The following is a 26,082-nucleotide window of genomic DNA, read 5'->3' as shown; positions in this document are numbered from 1 at the left end:
TGTGGTTCATCCAGAAATAATTCATTTACAAAGGATAGGTTATAGGTTTGAGCCAGTAAATTCATTTCATCTCCTTGAGTGTTGTGAGAGAGGTGGAGGCTTGAACCTATGTCTTCCGAGTCCCATCCACATATCTTATCTGAAGTTTCTTTGCACGGATGGACGTTGAAATCACCACCCCATATCAGTAGGATCTCTCGGTTATTTTTTCTAGATATTTTTTTTAAATCATTTTCCATTTCCACTAAGATGTTGGAGAATTCTCCTGGAGCAGCATTATTATAGAAATTAATAATGACTAAATGGGTCTTGTGGTCCAGGTTACTCTCTATCAATTGGTAGTATGGACTCATGAATTGCATCTCTAAATTCTGTAAGGATAATTTGTTGGAAATATATGTACACAATCCCCCTTTAGGTCTACCATACCTTGACTGCTTGGCAGGAGTATGAAATGTTTTATAACCATTTAGATGGGCGGGAGTTAGAAGCCATGTCTCTTGTAAGCAAACACATGAATAGTCTTCTAAAGAATTGGCCCAGATCTCATTGCCTAACTTGTTAGCTAGGCCTGCAATATTCCAAAATAGTAAAACTATTTCCGATGTCTGGTTAAAATTCTGTATAAAATTACAGTGCTGGTCCTTTGGCGAGTGAGGGGGGATATCGCTGTGAGTTGGGTTTAGTATATTTCTGGAATCATCGCCCTGTCTTAGATGAGGTAATATCTCATTCCTTATAGGAACCATAATGTGAGGTATGCCTTCCTTATGTAGGTCCTTCCCTGATAAATGAATTGTCTGGGCTGCTCTGTCAGGGGGAGCTAACTGTTTCATGTCGAGTCAATCAATATTTTCCAGCGTTGAGAGAGGATAAAATCTGTTGCATGTTATAGATAAGTCTGCACTGGATGAAGGTGCTACAGCTCGCTTGGATGGATGGAGTTATTCCCCGCTGATCTTTGATAGAAATAGCCCAAGGGTAGTAACGAGATTCCTTGTAGGGTAACTTGTCTGGCTCCTAAGTCATGAATAATTCTATTCACTAGATTCGGTGAGCCAAAAGAAAGGACCACACAATCTCCAATTAGCGCTTTCATGCTGTTTCCTATCCATTTAATTCTTCTGACCATTTTTATATCATCAAATAGGGTCCTCACTGATCCAGGGCCCATTCGGGCCCCGATCCAATTAAGGGCCTTGTTTCTCAAGGCCGTCCATGTTTCTCGTTGTTGATCGTCTATCGGTGGGACGTTTGCCAGGACCACGACATATGGTGTAGCCTCCGGGGGGAGATGTAGCAGGTCACTAGGGAGGTAGACGGGATTTAGGGGTCTATTCCTGCTAGTTGTGTTTCTCCCTGGATTTGAGTAGGGATAGGTAGTCGCTGCCCTATGCATAGCACTACTTGCTGTCTTACGTAGTGTGGGATTTAGGGCTTTTTTATTTGGAGAAGGATTATGTGGTGTAATAGATGAGAAAGAGGGTTGGGTGGGATGGTACAGCGGAGGAGGTATTGGTTGAGTTTGTAATTCAGTCTGAAAATTAACGTTTCGGTGTGTACTGATTGGCCTGTTGTATGGGATAGGCTATGTGTTGTTCTCATGTTCTGAGGACCGCAATGTGCTTCTGGGGTCCTTGCTTTGAAAATGAGTGTCTTCCCTTTGTAAGGACTTTATTCTTTCAAGACCTGCCTCAAGACTGGACTCCACCCCCTTTAGGCGCTACGACATAGAGTCCAAGGTGGCTCCGATAGAGGATTTCAATGAGTTCACTATCTCGTGGAGATTTATTAGGAGTGACCGAACAGTGGCTCCTGCTGAGGTTGAGGGTTTCTTCCACATTGATTTTTTAGAATATTTTTTAATTGGAGTATTTATTAGGTCTATCACTGGCGTTGTTTTTGCGGTCTTATCCACCAGGCCTATCTCTGGTTTTCTTGGTCGCTTGGCGACAGGGGATATTTCATCCGTGGAATAGATTAGATTCGAAGAGTCTTTAACGCAGCCATTTGTAAGCCTTACTCTTGAGTGTCCACCCCCATGTTCGCTGGATGGGGAGTTGTGTTGCGATGGTACGGATCCTAATGATTCGTGGGAAAGCTCTTTAGATAATGACATTTTCCCTTCAACTGTGGCGATTTGCTTATCTATCATTCCCATCGCCCCAGAGATATATTTTAATATAGATGAACTGTCTTTTAAACTTGTTGTGTTGTTTAATTTTTAATGTTTCTTTTTACCCATGTTTACGTAGTGTGGTATAAAGTAATGTCCGGTTACTCAGGGGCTATGTTTGAGTATATAAACTACTTCCTTAATACAGGAGAAGGGGACTAGTTGCCAGAGGACCAGCTTATGGGGCAAGGTTAAAGAGGGGGGGCCCAGCCTGGCCTCTTCCAGTGGGTGGCAGGCGAGGGACGGACCCTTACTTCGTGAGAAAGGCCTCACGGCTAATCCAATCGGGGTGACAAAATGTTTAAGGGGCTCCTACCCCGTCGGAGGGACGCAGCGCGACAGATGGAAGAGAGTATTTAAGAAAGAAAAAGAGCAGGCAAAAGCACCCACACAGTACCTTCAGGCAACCAAACAATTGTAAGGTGCCTAGTCCCGTAGTCCAGAAGGTTTTTTTTTTTAGGAGAAATGTCAGGGGGGTGGCCCTGCCCTGCCTCTTCCTGGCAATGACGGGCAAGGACGGGCCCGCCCTTGGCCCGGGCTTAGCCCGGGCGCCGCCCGCGCAGCGGGAGTGCGAACAGATTTTAAAGGGCTCCTGCCTCTCGGTTTAGTCTCCAGGCAACGCGCTTCCCGCGACAGCGGGAGCGCGAACAGATTTCAAAGGGCTCCTGCCCCTCGGTTTAGTCTCCAGGCACCGCGCTTCCCGCGACGGCGGGAGCGCGAACAGATTTTAAAGGGCTCCTGCCCCTCGGTTTAGTCTCCAGGCAACGCGCTACGTCATAACTTACGTACCAAGTCAATAGATTAGGAAGTTTCAGGGAAATCTGTTACTGCATCAAAAGTTATAAATACATCAAAATATAAGTTCCAACACTCTTTTCTTTGCGCGGAGAATAGTAATACCCACATAGATCTTTTCACATGGACATATTAAACAGTATACACAGAAATCCGTTCTAAGATGGCTGCCAGCGCTCGGGGGCCCGTTGCATGGCTCACAAAATGTTGTCCTATGTTTGTGTTATTTAAATGTATGATGGTATTCCAACTCCATCTGTGAGCGAGGCTATGGGCAAAACGCGTTGGAGAGGAAACTTTTTCCTGTATATATAAATGAATAAATTCACAGCAGTACGAAAGTGTATATATATATAAATTCACTGAAAAAAAGTATTAAAGAAAAACATTGATATTCACTTAAAAAACAAACGTTCCAGGGACGTTATAATTAGGCTCAGTTTTTAAACGAACAAAACTATAGAAATTCACTTGTTATACTTAGAGGTATTTCAAGTAACTATAATTTACAACATACGGTAACTATAACTTGTGCCCCTGCCATGCACAGTTATGTGATCAATAATTTGCAGATGTTACAGTGACATTATCAATTATGTTATCAAAGATGTCATCAGTGCTGTCATTTGTGGGATAATTAGGAGTGCATGGCAAGGGCGCAAGTTATAGTTACCTTAGGGTGAGTCTGTGGAAACTAGATCCTAACTATAACTACCTAGTGGCGACTACTACTAGGTAATATCTATATATACCGATATCAGCATGCAGCCCCCCTATATTTTCAATGACTCCTCTTTTTTCATATTCAGCCCCAGGGATGGGGTCCTCAGGGTGTCCCCCCATGCGACCTGGGGTTATTTTTCTAAAGGGCAGAAGCGTGCACTTTTGTTTCTTTAAATTTTGCTGCAAAATTGAGGCAAATTGTTTTAAAATGATATGTTGCTGGCTGCAGGCTTAGGTGGGCAGAGTATTCCTACCTTGACCTCATGTCTTTTTTTTTCCTTTTTCTAGGACTTGATCATGTGTGTCCTAAATTGGTTACGCCACATCATTGTTGATGTGGTGTCAGCAAATCAGATCTTCTCTCAAGATCTGTTGGCTCGGCAGACCTTCTGTCCCATGAATATACAAATTTGTGAGCCATAATTACTATAACTATGCTAAAACTATGGAATGGATTTACATCAAATCACAAAAGCAAATGTTTTGCCAAATTTAGTGAAATTCCGTCCAGTTTTTGTGGTATCGTTGTTTAATTTTGCTATGGAAAAATGAATGGAGAAAACGCATTTTTGGACCCTCCCCCACTTTTTCTCAGCCCTGCTTGACGGATCCTCACTCCCCCTACGAAACTTTCCAAGAAGTAGCTGAGGTGGATGAGACTTTCTTTGGAAATATTTGCGAGTATTCAATGAATGGCATAAAATTCACAAGCAAACCAAGAAAAGCTTTCCTCATGGAAACACAATCTTAACTATAACTACCCAGTGGCAACCGCCAGTGGGTAATATATATATATATATATGTATATATATATATATATACACACACCCACACACACCTTTACCAGTAGGCCAGAAGAGACTCTGTTCTAATTTGCATCAACACGCAACTATAACATTCACACCACACATCTTGCTAGTCCAACTCTTTGGACAGACAATGCAATGACAATCTCTCTCTCTCCCCGACCCCATTATGGGAAGGAAGAGAGATAGAGTTACAGGGCCACTGGAGGAGCCTAAAGGCCCTGTGGTCCTACCGGCTCCCCACATCCTGCAAGAGCTGCATTGCTCCCAGAAGCCAGGAGCTGCTTTTAGTAGCAGCTCCCTACTTATGGGAACAATGGGAACAATTCTTTCATCTGTTTTCCCTGCATGCATGTTTGTGTGTAGGGATGACATATGAAAACTCCATTTTCTGACAGCGGGAGCTGTTTGACTGTTTGCCTTTGCTTGGTGGGCGGCCGTCCCCTGGGCAATCATTGGCTCCTGAACGGGGCTACACAGCCCCCTTCCATTGTTACACAGCCCCGGGGAGGTGGTGGTCCCCGGAGCTTGGGGGTCAAAAATTGACCCACTTCATTCTTTCTATTATAGTCCTAGGGAGGTGGTGGTCCCTGGGGCTGAGGGGGGGGTCACCCAGCCCCCACACCACATTTCAGTAAAGCCCTGGGGAAGTGGTGGCCTCCAGGGTTGCAGGGGGGCCGCACAGCCCCCCACACTCAATATGATAAAAGCACCAGGGAGGACTTGGCCCACCCGAGGAATTCAGAATAAAGAAGCGCAGGAGTCAGCGCTTTGTTTTTTTTTTTTACCAGATCCGCTGCAAATCGCACCCAAAATGTAAAAAAATGCTTTTTAGCTCGGGAGAGGTCCCGAGATGTCTGCCAATACTTCCTGGTTTGAGGTGTGAGGTTGTCGTGGCCAGAGATATACAAATTTCTTCTCCCGTTAATATCCTAAAAACTACTGAATGGATTTACACCAAATAAGAAAAAGCACACTCTGCGTACCGAAAGCTGACTTTCTGCCAAATTTGGTGTATTTCTGTCCAGTGGGTTGGGCTGTAGTCGTGTTGTCGTGCCTAAAGGTCCTATGGAAATTAGCATATATATGTGCTACCTACTGGTGGTCACCAGTAGGTAGTTACAGTTAGGACCATGTTTCCACATAAAAAGCGTTTTTTGACATGCCTAATCTTCACGAAATATTCCAAAAATGTGCCCCAGTGATTTTTGTTGTGCACAAAAAGGTTCGGAGTGATACCACAAGTGGGGGCCGAGAAAAAAGGAGGGTCAAAAAAGTTGGGTTTTTCAAGTTGCGCTTTGTCTTTTAGAAGGCCCTGGTTGGGCCAAGTCCCAGGGGCATTGTTATTGTTTATTTTTTGTAATGGGGGGCGGGCTGCCTGGCCATACCATATTTGCTAGAAGCTCTAAAACTGTCCTTATACATAAATGCCCTAGTGGGCAGTTGAGAGTGAAGGGCTCCTCAACAATAAATAAATATTGCAGGAGGTGAAGAAAAAAGTGGAAAACTGAAATTATATTGGCCAAATTCCTTGTCGAAATGCCTCGCTCATTGAAAGCATTATCACAATTTTTTATAGCCACCCAAATCAGAACTATTTTAACCACATTCCAGTGTTTTCCCTTAATTTCATTGACCTCTGTACTCGCCTTGTTGTTTGTGCAACTAAAGCGAACAGTACCTTTGGTGTCTTGCGAGTTTTATTAGCTCTGAACAGACTCCGTAGCAGTGTTGGTTTAGAATGTTGAGAAAACAGTTACACGCAGTGGAATAAAGAGAAGTAACATTTAGCTCCATGGATGGTATAGTCATTGGCGGGTAACCAGGCTAGCTATACCACTACAATTGGGGCAGAGATAGGGGTTAAGTAAACCAAAGAACGATTGTGTTCTTCCTGAGAGTTTCTCGTGGTCCAAGCAAACTGCTTGTGCGTACCACGTATCACTTTCGAAGTACAGAAGCAACGCTTCATGCATGAGGAGTCAAATCACAACTCCAGCTGATGTAAAACATTTGTAGATAAAAGCTTTACTGAGGAGTGTATGCATCCTTGGTCAACAAGCTACGAACAAGGACATACATAAACGTACTGCATTTCCATGCAGAATAGAATTGTACACTGAGCGTAGCTTTAATGCTGAAGGTAGACACAACCAGGTTTACAAACGTAGCCAAAGATAATCATAACTTGCCAAATATCAGTGTTAATAGAAGCACTGCAAGGCAGAGTTCAACAAGGTGTGAAAAGAGAGACTAAAAGCACAACCCCTCAAATACATGAACAGGTCCTCTGCTTACCTAAACTGATTAAACAGAGTCATGGCTCCAAGAGAAGTGCCTGCGGTAGTGTTTACAGAGCCGTCCATATCTGTAGCATCAAGGAGTCCGACAGAAAGCCGTTCTGCCGAAGGGGCTCATCAAACAAAACCCTGAGACCGGGCCATCACAGAGCCATGGTAGGGGCATGAATGGAACAAATCCTAATTTCTGGCAATCCGAGTCTGAGAGAGCTCTGGTTGCATTGCCAGCCAATCCTGTGAACAGTTATAATACTGCAACCGTCCTGAAACCACCACCACATTTCAATACTGCCAAAAAACAAAATATTGGCACTAGATGGACTGCTTGGATGGACACATTTTATGATTTCATTGATGCACTGGAAGAGACTGATAGCAGAAAAGGTATCAAGCATCTTGCTGGTGATGGTGTAAAATAAGTCATAAACAAAATGCAGAGATCTGATGGAGAAGTCACATACCATCAGATTAAAGAAGAGTTGAATCTCAAATTCAATCCAGTAACAAACTCCATTTATGAAAGATACATTTTCAGTCAAGAATGCCACGGAGTTCATAAAACAATCAATGAATTTGTGGAGAGACTGGATACACTCATGAAACAGTGTAAGTAAAATGAATGTAATGAGGAAGAAACCATACACTTTAGACTTGTTGATGGATGCTTAACAGATTCATTCAGACGACGAATGCTGAGAGAAACTCCTAGTCTGGAGCGAGTATTAATGGCTGCCAGAGCTGAAGTTTGTTGAAAAACAGGCTACTGAAACGGAGGCCAGAGGTGCCCATACTGAATCACTCATGAGTGTGGAAAGTAAGCCAAATCAAAAGACTGAGGGACAGACTGTGATGTCTACACATAAAAAGAAGTTATGTTTTAGATGTGGATTTTCACAAAGGTAATGTCTGCCAGTGGACTGACATGAAAAGCCTGTGGAAAAGTCGATCATCATCTAAATTATCATCAAACAATTCTTCTTCCTCAGTGGGCAAGGTGGTTGCGCCATGTTGTTGTTTACCACAGAAAAATGAGCGTATGTTGATCCGGCTGCTTGTAAAGAAAAATTTCAAAGAAAAGTTGACATGCCAAAGCACCTAAATCATACAAACACTGTCCAAAGATTACATTAAAAATAAACGGTTGTTCAATAACTTTCATTATCTACAGTGGTACATCAATAAACATAGGGCTAGATTTAAGAAAGGTGGTGCTGCACCCAGTGCAGCACCACTTTTCTTGCACCCCTTACCACTCCACTAATGCCACCATGTGTGCAGCATATCTAAAGTACGGCACACCATGACAGTAGTTAGGGAACCAGCATCAAAAAACTTCATGCTAGTCCTGAGCTTTGCAGGATTAGGGTCCAATTGTTGGGCCCTAACTGTGAAAATCCCATTGACACCATTCTAAACAATGGTGGGTCTCTTTTGATTGCCTGCTCTCAGCAGGCATTAAAAGTGTTGATGAAAAAGATGTATTTACGCCATTCTTTTGCTCCCCTAATGGGAGGACGCCCCCTTTGCAAACATTAAGCCTGACACAGGCATAATGTATCACAAAGGGTTAAAAAGTGGAGCAATGCATTCATTGCCCCACTTTGTAAATTTGGCACTACGATTTTTGCCTCGATGGGCCACATTAACATAAAAAAAAATGAAGGTAATGTGGCACAAGGAGGCACTAGGAGTTCTTAAATCTGCCCCATAATGCCTGAAGAGAAGTGCAATGGACTATCTTCATTACCGCTGCTTATGCCATCGAAAACCAAAGTGTATACATGGGCTATATCCATGCCCATGAAGAGTCAAGGTTCATCTGTAGTGACGACGAAACACAAGAAGACAAAGGTGCAAGCACCCATCCATGTGCTTCAAGGTACAGGGTCAAGTGCCTGTCTACTCAGTTTTGGCACAGTTGCTGATATGGGACTGATTTCACTGAATAACAGTGTTAGACCTGACAGCCTTAGGGTGGTCACCCCTAACTTTTTGCCTGCATCCCTCCACTTTTTGGATACTGTTTTTGCTGGTTTTAGTACTCTACACACTTTACCACTGCTAAAAAGTGCTAAAGAGCATATGCTCTCTCCCTTTAAACATGATGACTTTGGATCATACCCAATTTGATTATTTTATTTACTTATAAGTCCCTAGTAAAGTGCACTATATGTGCCCAGGGCCTGTAGATTAAATGCTACTAGTGGGCCTGCAGCACTGATTGTGCCACCCACTTAAGTAGCCCCTTAACCATGTCTCAGGCCTACCATTGTAAAGCCTGTGTGTGCAGTTTCACTGCCAATTCGACTTTGCATTTAAAAGTACTTGCCAAGCCTAACACTCCCAATTTTCTACATATAAGTCACCCCTAAGGTAGGCCCTGGGTAACCCATAGGACAGGGTGCTGTGTAGACAAAAGGCAGGACACGTACCTGTGTAGTTTACATGTCCTGGCAGTGTAAAACTTCTACATTCCCTTTTACACTGCTGTGAGGCCTGCTAGGAGTAGGGAGGTCATATTTAGTATGGCCAGAATGGTAATACAAAATCCTGCTGACTGGTGAAGTTGGATTTTATATTACTATTTTAGAAATGCCACTTTTAAAAAGTGAGCATTTCTCTGCACTTGAATCCTTCTGTGCCTTACAATCCACGTCTGGCTAGGTTCAGTTGAGAGCTCCCTTGTGCATTCACTCAGACAACCCCAAACACAGGATGCTCAGTCACACTTGCATACACCTGCATATTGAATGGGTCTTCCTGGGCTGGGAGGGTGGATGGCCTGACACTTACATGTCAAAGGACAGTACCCTGCCCTCACACAAAGGACTGCCACACCCCCTACTGGGACCCTGGCAGACAGAATGGAACTGAAAGGGGACCTTATGCACTTCTAAGCCACTATTTGAAGTCTCCCCCACCTCAAATGCACATTTGAGTATTTAAGCAGGGTCATTGACCCTACCAACTCAGACACTTCTTGACAAGACAATTTTGTCACAGACACTTCCTAGAGAAAAGAACCTGAACCAGTACCTGCAACCTGCCAAGAAGAACTGCCTGGCTGCCCAAAGGACTCACCTGACTGCTTTCTGTGAAGGACTTCTGCCTTGCTGTTGCCTTGCTGCCTTGCTGCTCTCTCGTTGTGCTGAGACATGTTCTCCAAGGGCTTGGATAGAGCTTGCCTCCCGTTCCCTGAAGTCTCAGGATCAAAAAGACTTCATCTCTATAAGAAGAACTCCCTGTGCGGCAGAAATCGATGCACAGCCGGCAGAAAAAAACACGAAGCCTGCATCACGGTGAAAACGTCACCGCATGATGAACCGGAACGACGCAGCCCGACTTTGCAAGGAGAAGATCGACGCAGCGCTAGCGTAGCGATCGGAAATTCCACGCACAGCCCACTATATCGATGCACAGCCGAGCTGGAATGACGCAGCACGACTTCCTGAGAGGAATCGACGCATCACCTGCAGTGCAGTAGAATTTTCCACGCAAAGCCAACTGGATCGACGCAGACCCTGTGACTTAGTCCTGCCAGCGCTGGATTTCAATGCATCGTCCCCGGGGCATCCAAAAACCCTGCAACCCAAAGAGCATCCAAGAACGAGCGCCGGAAATCAACGCACACCTCCCTGTTTTCCACGCATCTCTGCCTCTGGGGTTCTTTGCAGAGATTTTGAGCGCAAACCAGGTACTTTGTGCTTGCAAGAGACATTTATTGCTTTTACGAGACTAAAAACACTTTATATAATTTTTACATCTCAACCTATACTTTTTGCATCTTAATCGTTTTGATCTGCATTTAACCAGATACTTATTATATATTTTTCTAAACACTGTGTGGTGTATTTCTGTGGTGCTATACTGTGTTATTGTATTATTTATTGCACAAATACTTTACACATTGCCTTCTAAGTTAAGCCTGACTGATCAGTGCCAAGCTACCAGAGGGCAGGCACAGGATAAATTGGATTGTGTGTGACTTACCCTGACTAGAGTGAGAGTCCTTGCTTGGACGGGGGTAACCTGACTCCGAAACAAAGACCCCATTTCTAACAAAGAGCATGAATGCTGATCACAAAATATTAATTCAATTCCCATAGTTGTTTCATGGTTTAGGAGGCTTAAGACTATGAAAGCAAAGCTGCATATTAATGAGGATGTCAGTCCTGTTGCTCAGAGACGTACACAAATTATTTTTCATTTACAATAAGCTTTGAAAAAGAACTTGAATCATTAATTAAGCATGACATTATTAAATGATCCACTTGCCTTACGCCCTGGGTTTCCCCCAAGTGAGAGTGCCCAAATAAGGACAGTAAAGGAGCGATACGCATATGCATTGACATGGCAGGAACAAAGCAACTGAACGAGGCTCACCTTCAGGTCCACACTTTGCTGACATGATAACACAATTAAATGTCACAAAGGTCTTCTCTTGCCTTGATTTAAATAAAGGTTATCATCAGTTAGAAATCGAAGAAATGTGCTGGCACATTACAGCCTTTTCTTCACATATTGGTCTGCTTTGATATAAAAGACTTTGGGCCTGATTTAGAGTTTGGAGGATGGGGTTACTCCATCACAAATATGATGGCTATTCCATCTGCCGTATTACGATTCCATTTCATCCTATGGAAAGCATAATGTAGCGGACATGATATTCGTCATGTTTGTGATGGTGGTAACCCATCTGCCAAACTCTAAATCAGGCACTAGATTTTAGTGTGTCATCAGGTGCAGAATGTTTCCAAGACATCATTTGATGTCTCATACAGCCTGTTTTGAATGCGCTCAATTATAATGGTCACATATTAGTTTATGGAGCTACACAGGAGTAGCACGATAGAGCTCACACACAAGTATGTAGTTTACTTACTGATGCTGGTTTGATTTTGAAAGCAGAGAAGTGTGTGAGTTCCACAAGACAACGCTAAAATTCTTTGGCCATATCTTTTCCGATGGGGTATGACACCCAATACCGCAAAGATACAAGCACTCTCAAATGCTGATCCCCTACAAGATGTTTCTATGGTATGTTAATTTCTTGGCATTACCAGTTACTGTTCAAGATACATCAGAGACTTTGCCACTGTAAGTGCTCCATTAAGAAAGTAGACAAAGAAAAATGTTCCATTTCAATGGTCACAAAAGAATATAGGAGATTTTTCAAGAGCATTGCACATGCCAACGAAAATGCTTCTGAAATGGCATACTTCAATCCAAAGCTTCATACAGAAGTTCTTGTTGATGCTACCCCAGTCGGTTTAGGCGCTGTTCTTGCACAGCACAGTAGACACCCAAATGCTTGAAGGTGTTTTGTGGCATATGCTAGTACAAGTTTGTTCCAAACAGATTGTGCTTACTCACAAACTGAGAAAGAAAGTTTTACTGTGGTATGGGCTTGTAAAAATGTCCATGCATTCCTGTACAGGCAGTGTTTTTCACTGGTAACTGGTCATCAAGTTTTACTGATCATCTCTGCCAAACCAAAAGGCAAGATGCCTTCTCATATTGAACGATGGGGACTACCGTTGCAAGAATAGGATTATACCATTGTGCATCATCCAAGGAAGGATCAAAACCCCGCTTATTCTTTTTCCAGATTGCCTATACATGGTCAAGGTACTCCATACATGACAGCTAAAGCCTACATTAATTTCATTATAAAAACAAAGATGCCAGCTGCTATCTTGTTAGCCTAACTCATCACTGCCACGAGCCGTGATAGTGACGTGTTGAAGTTAAAAGACATAGAGGGTCATTCTGACCCTGGCGGCCGGTGGCCGCCAGGGCCACCGACCACGGGAGCACCGCCGACAGGCTGGCGGTGCTCCAATGAGCATTCTGACCGCAGCGGTTCAGCCGCGGTCAGAAGCGGAAAGTCAGCGGTCTCCCGCTGACTTTCCGCTGCTCATTGGAATCCTCCATGGCTGCGGAGCGCGCTCCGCAGCCATGAGGATTCTGACCCCCCTTACCGCCATCCAGTTCATGGCGGGAAAGCCGCCATGAACAGGATGGCGGTAGGGGGGGTCGCGGGGCCCCTGGGGGCCCCTGCCATGCCCATGCCAATGGCATGGGCACGGCAGGGGCCCCCGTAAGAGGGCCCCAAAATGTATTTCACTGTCTGCCTTGCAGACAGTGAAATACGCGACGGGTGCAGTAGCACCCGTCGCACCTTCCCACTCCGCCGGCTCGATTACGAGCCGGCATCCTCGTGGGAAGGTCGTTTTCCCCTGGGCTGGCGGGCGGTTTAACTGGAACCGCCCGCCAGCCCAGGGGAAAACTCGTAATACCCGCCGCGGTCTTTTGACCGCGGCGCGGTAATTTGGAGGGCGGGATCCTGGCGGGCGGCCTCCGCCGCCCGCCAGGGTCATAATGAGGCCCATAGGGCCTGATTCTAACTTTGGAGGACGGTGTTAAACCGTCCCAAAAGTGGCGGATATACCACCTACCGTATTACGAGTTCCATAGGATATAATGTACTCGTAATACGGTAGGTGGTATATCCGCCACTTTTGGGACGGTTTAACACCGTCCTCCAAAGTTAGAATCAGGCCCATAATTACAAATCAGTCATGGAACTGGCACACTTGATCTCACACAAATTATAGTGAATAACAAAATATCAAAAGGTAAAAAATGTCAAAGACGAACAGTCAATAAATCAGGAGGGAGCCATACTGCGAGGGTTGAGAATCTCGATTCCAGAGAGTATGTGACAAAAAGTAATTGAAGTGGCTGTGAAAGAACATTGTGATATCATTGTCACAAAAAGAGCTCTCCAAGACTAGGCTTGGTTTCCGTATGTAAATGAAAGGGTTGACAAATAACTCAAATCCTGTCATCTATGCAAATGCCTTTCTACAAATGTTACTCAACATACTCCAAACATGTCAGAACTCCCAAATATGCAAGGGAGAAAATAGCCATGATTTCTTTGGTTTTCTGAACAATGGACATCACCTTATCGTTATTGTGGATGAATACTCACATTTTCTATTAATCAAAGATCTCTCATCCACAACTCATGGACGAGTCATTGACAGACAAGATGACATCTTTGCTACATGGGTGTTCCAGCCATTTTGAAGTCTGATAATGGCCCGCATTTTAACAGTTGAGAATTAAAAGAATTCCTGGAGCATCTGAATATAATGCGTCAAAAGAGTACACCTTTGTATCCGCAGGCTAACAAATTTGTTGAGTGTTTTATGAGTACGCTAAAAAAAGCAGTACAGAGTGTAACTCTTGAGAAGCTCAGTTCGAAGACTGTATTAAATTCTACCCTACAAGCTTATCGTTAAATACTTCATTCGACTACAGGTAAAAGTCCTGCGACTTTGATGTTCGGAAGAGCAATGACAACCAAGTTGCCTCAATGGGCCAAACAAGAGAGAAAGAAGTGAGAACATGATTCGTACAAGGGTCTTGGGTAACAAGCAGAAAATGAAAGCTTATGCAGACAAGACACAAGATGCAAAGAATATCACTTTTAAGAGAGGTGATTTAGTGACTGCCTGACAAAAGATAAGAAGGAAATCTGATCCTCCAAATGATGTTGAACTTCTCCACGTACTATCTACCAAGGGGCACATTGTGACTGCCCAGCGCCCTATGAAATCTGTTACCGGAGACTCTTTTCACTTTAGGTCTTTGATTCATCAGTCTTCAGATTGAGATGATGAAGGAAAGATTTAACCTGATAACTCAGTTACTACTGTTACCTCTTCACAGTCTTTAAAACTCTCTGACACTGAAGATGATGACAGTTCCCAGCTTCTATTAACCAGAAGAGGTTGACTGATCAAAGCGCCAGGAAAGTTGACTGAAGAGAAATTGTTGTACATGCTTTTATATATATTATAGATATTGTAATAGTATTTTTTTGTTTAACAGAGAGGGAGATGTAGTGTCTTGCGAGTTTGGGGATAGAACCCTATTGGCTACGTACAGACTCAGTAGCAGTTTGACATAGCTGTTAGAGTGAATTGCAATGAAAGCTTGGTTTAGAATATTGAGTGCACAGTTACACGCAGAGGAATGAAGACGTGTAATATTCAGATCTGTGTGTGGCACAGTCATTGGCTGGTACCCAGGCTGGGGAGGATGCCATAGTACCATCTTCTGAATTTTCAGTCTTATCCTGAGAAAATAGACATTGTTCCCTGGTAACCTTGGCTACCTTAGTACTACTTGATGTAACTCTTTCCCAGGATAACCCTTTTGTCTAAACCATATTTTCCTCAGTGATAATCCATCTTGTTACTAATATGAAATCTAAAATGACAAGTTAGGATTATTATGCAGTAATTCATTTATACATTCTTCAGCTTCGGTTCTACTGCCATCGCTGAGGATGAAGAGATTATCTACATCTCAGATCCAAAGAGGTATCTTCAGAATCAGATTTTCCTGTATCTTGTTGACCACCTGTTCCTCCTTCCAGCCCATGTAGATGTTAGCATAGCTGGGGGCAAAGTATGTTTACATAGCTGTCGCAGATAACTGCCTATATAGCTGTCCCTCCTCAAAATATTGTTGGAATGGTAGGGCTCAATCGTGTTTGAAAGTGGAAATGCAAAGGCAAAAGCATATATATATATATATATATATATATATATACATATATATGTGTGTGTATATATATGTGTGCGTGTATATATATATATATATATTTTAGTTATGTTGTCAAAAGTAAAGAAGGACTATAGGATTTAAATAGTCAGGTGTAAAAATGTCTGCCAATGTCCAGTTGAAGGCTGTTGCCAAAACGCGTTGACATTTGGCTGGGACAGCGTGTGCTTGCTTGTTCATTGCAGGAACTTTACAGATTCTAGCAAGTGCCATTCATTTAATTATTTTTGTTTATTATTACTTTTGCCTTTATATGAACTCTTTCAATAAAATGGAGTGATTTTTTTTTTTTTTATCTCACTCTCTACATTCCACGAGCTTGTTTGGATATTGTGCATCCTTTTTGGTGTTTGATCGAGTTGCACCGGCTTTTTGAAAATTATATATATATATATATACATATATATAAAACAGAAGATAGAACTCAGCTCCAGTAAGGAGCACCCTGCAACAGCAGTGATACATATATCTATAAATATATAGAGTGATATATATATATATATATATTTATATATATATATAGATATAGATATATGTAATTAGTTTTTTCAGTGAAAATAAATATATTATTTACCTAGTGGTGGTCACCACTAGGTAGTTATAGTTAGATATTCTTTTTCATAGCTGCAGTTTTTTTGGTTGGCTAATAACTTTAATCCATTTGATCAATCTTAACAAAACTTTCCAAAAAAAGTTCATCCACCTTAGCTCTTTCCTGGTACGTTTTGGCATTTTTTCTAGGCATGGGTACAGCAAAAACTGCTTAATGGAATTGCACCAAATTTGGCAGGAAGCTAGATTTTGGTCTACAGGTTGTGCTTTTTGTGATTTGGTGTAAATCTACTCAGTACTTTTTGAGAAATTAAGGTTACAATATAATTGTATAATTTGGCAGTTGGGCACGCAAGAGTCCTGTGAGCCTACTGCGAGAGCTTGAAATATAAAATGGAGCTGTGCGATTGGTCCAGAGGCCAGTTTTTCCTGTGGGCCTTCACACTCTTGCGGGAGCAGAAGGCTCCTGTGAGTTCTGCTAGAGCAAGTGCTCTGATTGGCTGGCTGTTGGAAAGTTAGAAATTACATGTCAACCATTACTCTTTGCTGCGAAGAATTGGAGGTGTCGAAATTATGTCAGAAAGGTATACAAGGGGGCAGCAGAAAGGTATGCTGTCCCTCTAGGGTTAGAGAGGAGATGTCTAAGGGATGACTACTGTGAAGATAAATGTATATTGTTTTTAATTAATTTAGCAGGACTTTCATGGGATGTTATATAGTAAAAAGGAGTAGATGAGTTCTCAATACACTCTATTATTAGGAATGCATATTGTGGTCCTTGTTTCTGAGAGGAAGTGTGTAAGAGATAAATACTGTGAAGAGTAGATTGTTAATTTTTATTTTAAACAAAGTACGATCTCACAAGGCTCTTGCAGGCTAGGGAAAGGTAGAAAGTAGTAGGTGATCTTTGAATACACTGTAGTATGCACACTTGCTACAATAGGAAGGACTCTTACTAGAGATGGTGTTTATCACAGTCCACTATCTATGCCTATTGGCTTGCTAAGAGAAATGAGTAGAGTACAGTCTCTTCCCACACCCTACTATGCACACCCAATATCAGAGAGAGGGCCGTTAATGGGGAGGGTGCTTCCTGGACAGAGCATAATGTCTACACCCATCATCCAAGAGAGAGGTCTCCATGGGGAGGCCAGTGTCTCTCTACATACCCTACTATGCACACCGGTCACCTGAGAGAGATGTGCAAATGGTAGGCATGTCATTCCCCACATACTAATACGCACACCTGTCATCTGAGGGGAGTCCATTCACACACCCTACTATGCACACAGTTGTCTGAGAGAGATGTCAGACAGGAGAGGACAGGCCATTCACATGCTCTACTATGCACACCCCTCATCTGAAGAGAGCTCTGAAGTGAAAGGCCAGTCCATCTACACACTGTCCTATGCGCAACGGTAATCTGAGAGAGATGTCTCAAAGAAGAAGCCAGTTACTCCCCACAATCTATTACACACAGCTGTTATCTGAGAGAGAGTTGACAGGAGAGACCAGTTCCTCCCCTCATACTACAATGCTCAGCTGTCATCTGAGATAGAGGTGGGAAAGGACAATACTTTTTTCTCTACACAGTACTGTGTACACCAGTCATTTGAGACAGAAATCTCCAAGGAAAAGCCAGTATATCTGCATACCCTACTATGCACACTCATCATCTAAGAGAAATGTCTGAAAGGAAAGATCAGTCCATCCACATGCTGTACTATGCACATCTGTCATCTGAGACAGAGGTCTGAACGGAGAGGCCTGTCGCTCCATGCACTACTACATACACTCATCAACAGAGAGAGAGAGGTCTGACAGGAGAAGGCAGTCCCTCCTCACACATTACTACACACACCTGTCATCTGAGAGAGAGGTCTGAAAGGAGAAGCCAGTCCGTTCACACAGCTTACTTCCAACACCCATCATCTCAGAGAGAGGTCTGACAGGAGAGTGCAGCCCCTCCCAGCACACTACTGCACACACCCGTCCTCCGAGAGAGAGGTCTGAAAGGAGAAGCAGTCCATCCACACACTACAATTAACAACCGTCATCTGAGAGAGAAGTATGAAAGAAAAAGCCAGTCCCTTCCTACACCCTATTGCACACAGCTGTCATCTGAGAGAGAAGACCCTCCCAGCCCCTCTCAGCACATTATTACACACACCCGTCATCTGAGAGAGAGGTCTGAAAGTAGAGGCAGTCCATCCACACACACTACAATGCACAACCGTCATCTGAGAGAGACGTGTGAAAGAAGAAGCCAGTCCCATCCTACACCCTATTACACATAGCTGTCATCTGAGAGAGAAGTCTGACAGGAGAGGCCAGTCACTCCCTGCACACTACTATGCACAGCAGACATCTGAGAGAGAGGTATGAAAGGACAGGTCGGTCATTCCCCACACTCTACCTTGCACACCTATCATCTGAGAGGGAGATCTGACAGAAGAGGCCAGTTGCTCCTCACACACTACTATGAACACTTGTCATCTGGGAGAGAGGTCTAAAAGGGCAGGCATTGCATTTTCCACAAACTACTACACACACCCGTCATTTGAGCAAATAACCAATTTCTATTGAAATATTAAATATTTATCTGTTTAATAGTCACACGGATTGGAGAAAGATTTCATAAACTGCAAAACATATCCTGTTATATTACAATTAAAAAAAACTTTCACAAAATAATGTCTGAACACATCATATAAATAAAACTATATTTAGGTGAATTTCTCACTGATAACATTAACACTTTCAACAACAAAAAAACACAGAAAATCATAATTTCTGGTTGGCAGCATTAACAGTATGTATATCTGTGAGGTTTTCACTACAGTATGAAGGCTGCAGGTTGTATGATCTTTTGCACTTTCAGATCAAGTTTACTTTTTAGCAAATATTTTTTGACAACTGTTTCATAGAATGTACATTGTGCTTAGTAGATTATTTTCAATCCTCTGTGGTGTATTTCTCATGAGAGCTTCAATGTTTGCTAACAGTATGGTATACTCCAGAGAGCAAAGACTGTGTACAGTACTCAGGGCCAGATGTAGCAAACTTAAAAATTGCGACTCGCATTTTGCGAGTTTGTGCGACTCGCAAAATGCGAGTCGCAAAACAAGATGCAGGCAAAACAACAGTGCCGAAATTGCGACTCGCACCCGGACTCGCAATGCAGTGTGCGAGTCCGCCGATTGCGAGGTCGCTTTTTGCGACTGCGCAAAAAACGAACTCGCAATTAGCGAGTGCTAGTCGCAAATTGCGATTAGCTTGTTAATTGATTACAGGTGCTGCAGAAACCACTCCAGAACACTCTGGAAACACTTCCTGGCACATGATGATGACATCACAGCCAGGAAGTTTACTAATACACCTGGGAGGAGGGAGGACCACACCCTTTTATAACTGCTGAACTGCACACAGGAGAAACAGCAGCTGCCATGGAAGGAACTCCAAGGAAGAGAAAGCTGAAGTTCTCTGAGAGGGAGCTGGAGGTGCTGACAGACGAATGCTGTCAGCACTATGACGATTTGTTTGGGAAATCAGCCCTAAATGTGCCTGAAACCACCAAGAAACAGCTGTGGCAGGACATCCAGGACAAAATAAATTCCCTGGGGGTGAGCCACAGGAGCATTGATGACATCAAAAAAAGGTGGTATGACCTCCGCTCCCGGACCAAGGAGAGAGTGGCAGAAAGGCTCCGGGAGATGAGAGGCACAGGAGGGGGACCATCGTCTGTGCCACCACCCACACCCCTGGAAGAAAGGGTGGAGGAAACCCTGGAGCAGGAGGCAGTCTCTGGATTTGGGGACCTGGACACCTCACAGCCCAGCACATCAACCGGTGAGTACCATGTGACATGCCTGTACCCCTATCAATGCCATACCCCCACCCACCATGTACACAGGGGCATGCTCAACCAAGATAGATCCATTTCAGGGTAGCAAACACCAGAATGATGCATTATGGGAAATGTAGTCAAGTAGGCAGTTCATAGTCAAATGTTTATTAGGAAGTGTGCAACAGATAGTAGACACTGACAGTCTGTTCCCCATGTCCCACAGGTCTCCAACAAGACACCACCACTACTCCAATCAGCCAGCCCCATGAGGACACCTCAGGACCCGCCAGCACTCCCACCTGCACGGCCAACAGCATCCCTGCAGTATCCACTCCTGCTGCAACTGTATCCCAAGAGGCTGCGCCAGCAACAGGCAGGAGTGAGACAGTGGAACTCACAGGGCAGCCACCGCTGCGCAGGCGACGTAGGTCCAGGACATCAGGGCTGCAGTCCGGGCAATAAACCTCCCAGCACCAGTGAGTCACAGCTGCTGCATGGTCAGCGCCTACAAAATAGAATTTTAGGGAGGATTAGTGGTGTGCTGCACCGCTTCGTGCGCAATAACCATGCCAGCATGCAGCAACTGAACTCCAGGATGGACATGATATGCACGAACACTGGGGACCTTGCCCTAGTCATGAGGGAACTGGCGGGAGGACTACTGGCCCAGGCCGAGGGCGGGCGGAGCAGGGACCGTCAGCTCCTGCACAGACTAGACAGGATGGCCACATCCATCGGCAGGCTCGCCATGAACACCACAGGCCTGTATAGGAGGACAGTTGGGCTGCAGGTGGAAATGGGCCATTTCGCTGGGGATGTGGCTAGGGGCCTGGGACGTCTCACCCACATCATTGACTTGATGGAGGCACAGCATCTGTCTAGGGGCACAGGGGAAACACCCCAGGACAGTGAGGAGGGCTCGACAGTGAGCAGTGTCTCTGCCACTGACAGTAGGGTGCTCAGGAGTACCAGGGAGAGCACAGCAGAAGCACCAGGGACCAGCCAGGCTGGAAGGAGGGGCAGAAGGTCATAGACATTACCCTGGTCCTGTAGAAGTGGCACATGACGTCAATGTGCCACATGCCTGGTTTGCATTTTCGTGCCCATGGACATTCATTACTTGTATATAGTTGAATTTCTGCACTAATAAAATAGTTATTTTTGTTCCACTTAACGAATGGTGTTTTTGGTCAATAGGTGAGTATGGTTGGAGTTGACACATACCTTCCAAAGTATTGGTTTGCGATGTGTTCCCGTCTCAGTCTGCCTTGATTAGCTATACTCCGATCCCCATGATGGCGATGTGGTTGTTCTTGCTCTTCATCATCAGGATCTGGGTCTGCAGGGGTGAGAGGTAGCCCACGTCGGGTGGCTATGTTGTGGAGGATGGCGCATGCGACCACAATTTTGAATGCTGTAATGGGGGTATACTGGAGGGCACCTCCACTGCGGTGGAGGCATCTGAATCTTGCTTTCAGGATTCCGAAGGTGCGCTCCATCATGTTCCTGGTCCTCTTATGTGCATTGTTGTATCGCCTCTCACATTCATTGCTGGGTGTTAAAAACGGAGTCAGAATCCATGGCCTTAGGTCATATGCACTGTCACCTGTTGGGCACAAAATGTACACTGTTAGGAAGTCCTGCTTGTTGTGCACAGTGACCTGTGTGTATGTCTGCAAGGTGTATGTAGCTCTACCTAGAAGGTATCCGTCTCCAAATTCCCCACGTTCCAGACGTTGATGTATCCCACTATGCCTAAAAATTTATGAGTCATGGGTACTGCCTGGAAACTTAGCTACAATGTCAGTGATGACATAATGGGCGTCACAAACTACCTGAATATTCAGTGAGTGGGTACACTTTCTGTTGCGGAAAATATGTTCCAGGTTTGCAGGGGGGCATATTTGAATGTGTGTCCCACCTACACATCCTATTACATGGGGAAAGTTAGCAATGCGGTAAAAGTCCAGCTTGGTGCTGTTAATTTCTGCCTCATTCCTTAGTAGGTATATGAAGTGAGACATGTGTGTGACTAAGGCATCTAGGAAGGCCCTGAGGAACCTTGACACTGCACTTTGGGATACCCCACCTGCCACAGCAATGACCCCCTGATAGCTCCCTGAGGCCAAGAGGTGCAGTGAGCATAGCACTTGCACGTAAATCAATTAATTCTAGTATGGCTGCGCTGCTAAGGCGGTATTTATCGTATATCTCATCCTCAGTTTCCTGGAAAAGAGTCTGCCTTGTTCTATATATCTTCTCCTGTCTGTGGCCCCTCCTCCTCCTCTGCAGTGTGGCGTGGACTCTCCTCCTCACTGCTATCAGGTATATCTCCGCCATCTTGAGTAACCCAGATGCTTTCTGGGTCTCCTTTTATGCTTTGGTTATGGTTACCACCTGCTCTGAGTTAGTGGTAAATGGGACATGCAAACTGGGCTTTTTGCGACTAGTCCCAATTTGCGAGTTGCAATTGCATAAGCTTTGCTTTGCGACTCGCAAATTGTGACTTGCTATTTGAGGGTCGCAAAATGAGGTCGCAACTGATGTGACTCGCAAACGGCTCCCATCGCTTTTTGCAAGTCGGAAATGGGTTTTTTGAATCCCATTGCCGATTTTGCATTGTCGCAAATAGTGAATCGGCCCATTTGCAACTCGCAATTATTTGCTACATCTGGCCCTCAGTTCTCTACTGATCGCAACTTCATTTCTTAATGTATTTTCGGTATGTGCCAAGGGCTTGATACAGATAAAAGCTATCTGTATTAGGGACTTTGTTTTGGAATTTGCATTCTCTATTTTGGTTTTCTCTGAACAGTTGTATACAGATTGAACACCATAGTTAATGAAGGTTTATCGCATATCTGTGGTTGTTTGTGAATGTGAGCTAAAGTACGTGTAAAGCAATAGAAAGTTATACAGCAATATGCAGGAAAACCAAGCTTGACGTCATTAGTGATGCCATCAGTGATGTCATCAATGATGTAATTTAAGATATCCTCAGTGATGTCATAAATTATGTTATAGAACATATTATGAATGAGGTAATATGTGAGGTCATAAGCAGAGCATGGTGAGGGTGCGAGTTATAGTTACTGCTAACTATAACTGGTGACTTTCTGTGTTATTTCTTAATACAAAACATTAAGGTTGTCACTAAGAAATTCACCTAACTATAAAATTACTTTAACCTTTGTTTTTTTTCCGTTAATTTCTCTGTTTTAAAAAAAAATGCAAATATATTTATAAATACTTAGAAACTAACTACTCCAACAATGTTTGTGTTGAGAGCATTCAGCTTCTTAGTTGTTGTAACTAACATATTCAGAAATATTCCCAACATACCTTTCATAATCTTGTATCTATCGTTACAGAATCATCACATTTATATTTCAAAAAGACACTTATCAGTATCTCCCATACTGTAAACTACAGCCCTGATTTATGAAAAGTCTAAGACACGGCGCACCATGGCAGTAGTTAGGGGTACTAGTGTCATTTTTTATGCTAGTTCGGAGCTTTGCAGGATTAGCATCAACAATGTTGAAGCTAATTCTGCACAGCCCATTGAGGCCCATTAGAAACAATGGCTTACCTCCTTTTAATGCCTTCTCTGAGCAGGTGTTAAAGTGCCAAAATAAATGATGCAAAGTAATCTTTCAGATTTCTTTGTGCCATTTTCTCGGACCCACTAACGGGGGAACGCCCCCATTGCATACATTATGCCTGGAGGACGCATAATGTAGCGCAAAGAACTACAAAGTGACGCAATACATGCATTGGCCACACTGTAATTTTGGCTGGTGATTTTGACCTCCTTGGACCACATTAATGTTAAACAAAATGGTGCTAATGTGGTGCAAGGAGGCACTAAGGGTCTTAAATCAACCCTATGTGTTTTCACTATGTAATTACATTTTCACTTTGTACTATATAAGGTGTGTGATCACTCTTGCGGAAGGCTTGCAGGTGGCTGCAGGAGACTTGTGAGAGTATAAAGTTATACGTTTGTTCTAATCTATTGTACAGAGTGGGGGGTATGGCTAGCCACCGAAGATGGCAGGCCGACTCTCTTAGTGCTCTTGCAGGGCGCTCAGGAAAACTCATTTATCGAACACCATCTCCACCCTACGCAGTGCCAAAGTGCTGCGCTGATGGGGGAGATTCTGGCGGGACCTCTTGATTACATTCCAGCCTGCATCGAGGTGATGCTGTTGCTACAGGCCACCTTTGGGCAGGGTGGGCCGCATGACAGAGGACTCAATTGTATCTTAGTAGGCCTGGACGACCTCCCTTACGTATTGATTGGCTCCCCTTGATGCTTCCTCTAAGAAGCGATTGCTGGAGTTTCTGGTACAAGGAAAACCTTCCTTGGACCCCTCCCTCTCTTTTTCTTTTTGGCTTTCTGCTCCGGACAGCCCCAACAGGCCACCTATACCAAGGTCAGCGGGGCTACTAACAACAAACAGCTGGTGACTGGCTGCTGCAGGTCATTCTGGGAGATTATTTGCCCAGCCTGCTCTCTGCGATGAACCCCACACAGACCACAGAAGGAGCTCGAAATTGGCAGTGGACATTGCTCAGCTGCCTGGGTGGCCGGAGCCCAGGAGCTCTACCACCTACTTGTCATCATAAAGTGCAGCGACGCAGAGTGGAGCCACAGCAAGCCTGCCCTGGAGCCTTTACTCCTCACCTGTCCCATTACTCCACTATCTGCCAGGGACATTACTCTGCCTCACAGTAGGTGAGTGATACCTGTGCCATGTGGGTGGAAACGGCAAGTGGCCTCCACATGGCCAACAGCCTTCTGCTGTATTATGTGGGGGTTTGGCTAACCAACGGTTTCCTTGAACTTCAACACTAATCAAAGATTGCCTTCCATCATTACAGTACAACAGACGTCCTGCTCTGTTATTGCATCATTTCTCCCTCTAATTGGACTTCTTTGACGGGTTGTGGGCACACTATGGTAACGCAAGGTCGCTAGCACATTGGCACCGCCATCCTGTAATTGCATGGCCTAGAGGTGCTCCCTTTCTTTTTTTACAACACATCAACTTGGTCCGAACCAGCACCAGTTGACTTATTAAAACATTCGGCCTCATGCAATGGTGAGACTATTGCGCCTTCCTTTACTATGCAGTGAGCTGTATTGGGTGTTCTCAATTGGACGAGCCCCACCAGGGAACATGGGCCCTGTCACTGGACATACTCCTTCACCTCAACAAGTTATCCCAGCTGCATACACTCCAACTGAGCAGCCCCTATGTGTATGTCCCCCACTCAACTTGCCAGGCGCTGAGAAGGTCTTCTTCTCCTGCATTGAACTGTTGCAATAATGTATGCAAGTGGGGGGTTCCCACTCAGGGAGGCCGCAAAAAATGTCACAGTGAAATCTACAAGATTTCACTGCAACATTTTTCCCATCATTTATAACAATGGCTTGGGGCAGGCATTCAAGTTACGGGCCATTAGTAGCATATGGGCCTCCCTAGTGCTTTGCTGCACTAGTGCGATAACTTATGGTGCTAATCCAGCAATGCTGCACAATAATAAATTATGATGCTATTGTGGAAATGAGCATCATGGTGCGCCATAGTGGGGGCAGGGGTGTAAATACGGTGCACCCATGGTATCATTAGGTGGAGCAGGCGCAGCACAAGAAAAGTGGTGCATTGGGACCGATCTTAATGGAGTGATGCTACCTGTGACTCTGCGTCTCTCCTCCGATGCTGACCCATCTCAGTGTTCATGCATTACGTACCTTGGCAATTCTTTTTCACTATGGGCTGCACCAAGGTTATAAGACTGATGGCAATGCCAGGCCACAGGGACTCTCCTTCTCAACATGTACAGTAAGATGCTCCATCTACTCTCAAAGGAGAAAATTACCTTCCGCCAATGGCACTGGGCTCCTCTCCAGACAAACTTGACATTATCCTGCAAGAAATCCAAGATTCAAGAGTTGCTACAGAACATTTCATTGGTACGCTGGCCTCAGATTTGGGCTTCCTAAGGGATGACCACCATAAATTGTCTGAGTTAAAAACCACTGAAACAGCTCTGTCTACCCTGGTTCCACAAATAGCCCACTCACCCATATTGGATGATCTTCGTGACCAACTGTAACTCTTGCATGACAAAGTGGAGGATGCAGAGCGCCATACACAACTCAACAATGTGCGTATTATTGGACTGCCGGAGAGGTCCGAGGGATCTAATGCCACATTGTTCTTCTAAAAATGG

The sequence above is a fragment of the Pleurodeles waltl genome, chromosome 7, assembly GCF_031143425.1.
Source record: "Pleurodeles waltl isolate 20211129_DDA chromosome 7, aPleWal1.hap1.20221129, whole genome shotgun sequence".
Taxonomy (NCBI): Eukaryota; Metazoa; Chordata; class Amphibia; order Caudata; family Salamandridae; genus Pleurodeles; species Pleurodeles waltl.
This window is presented reverse-complemented; position numbering follows the sequence as displayed.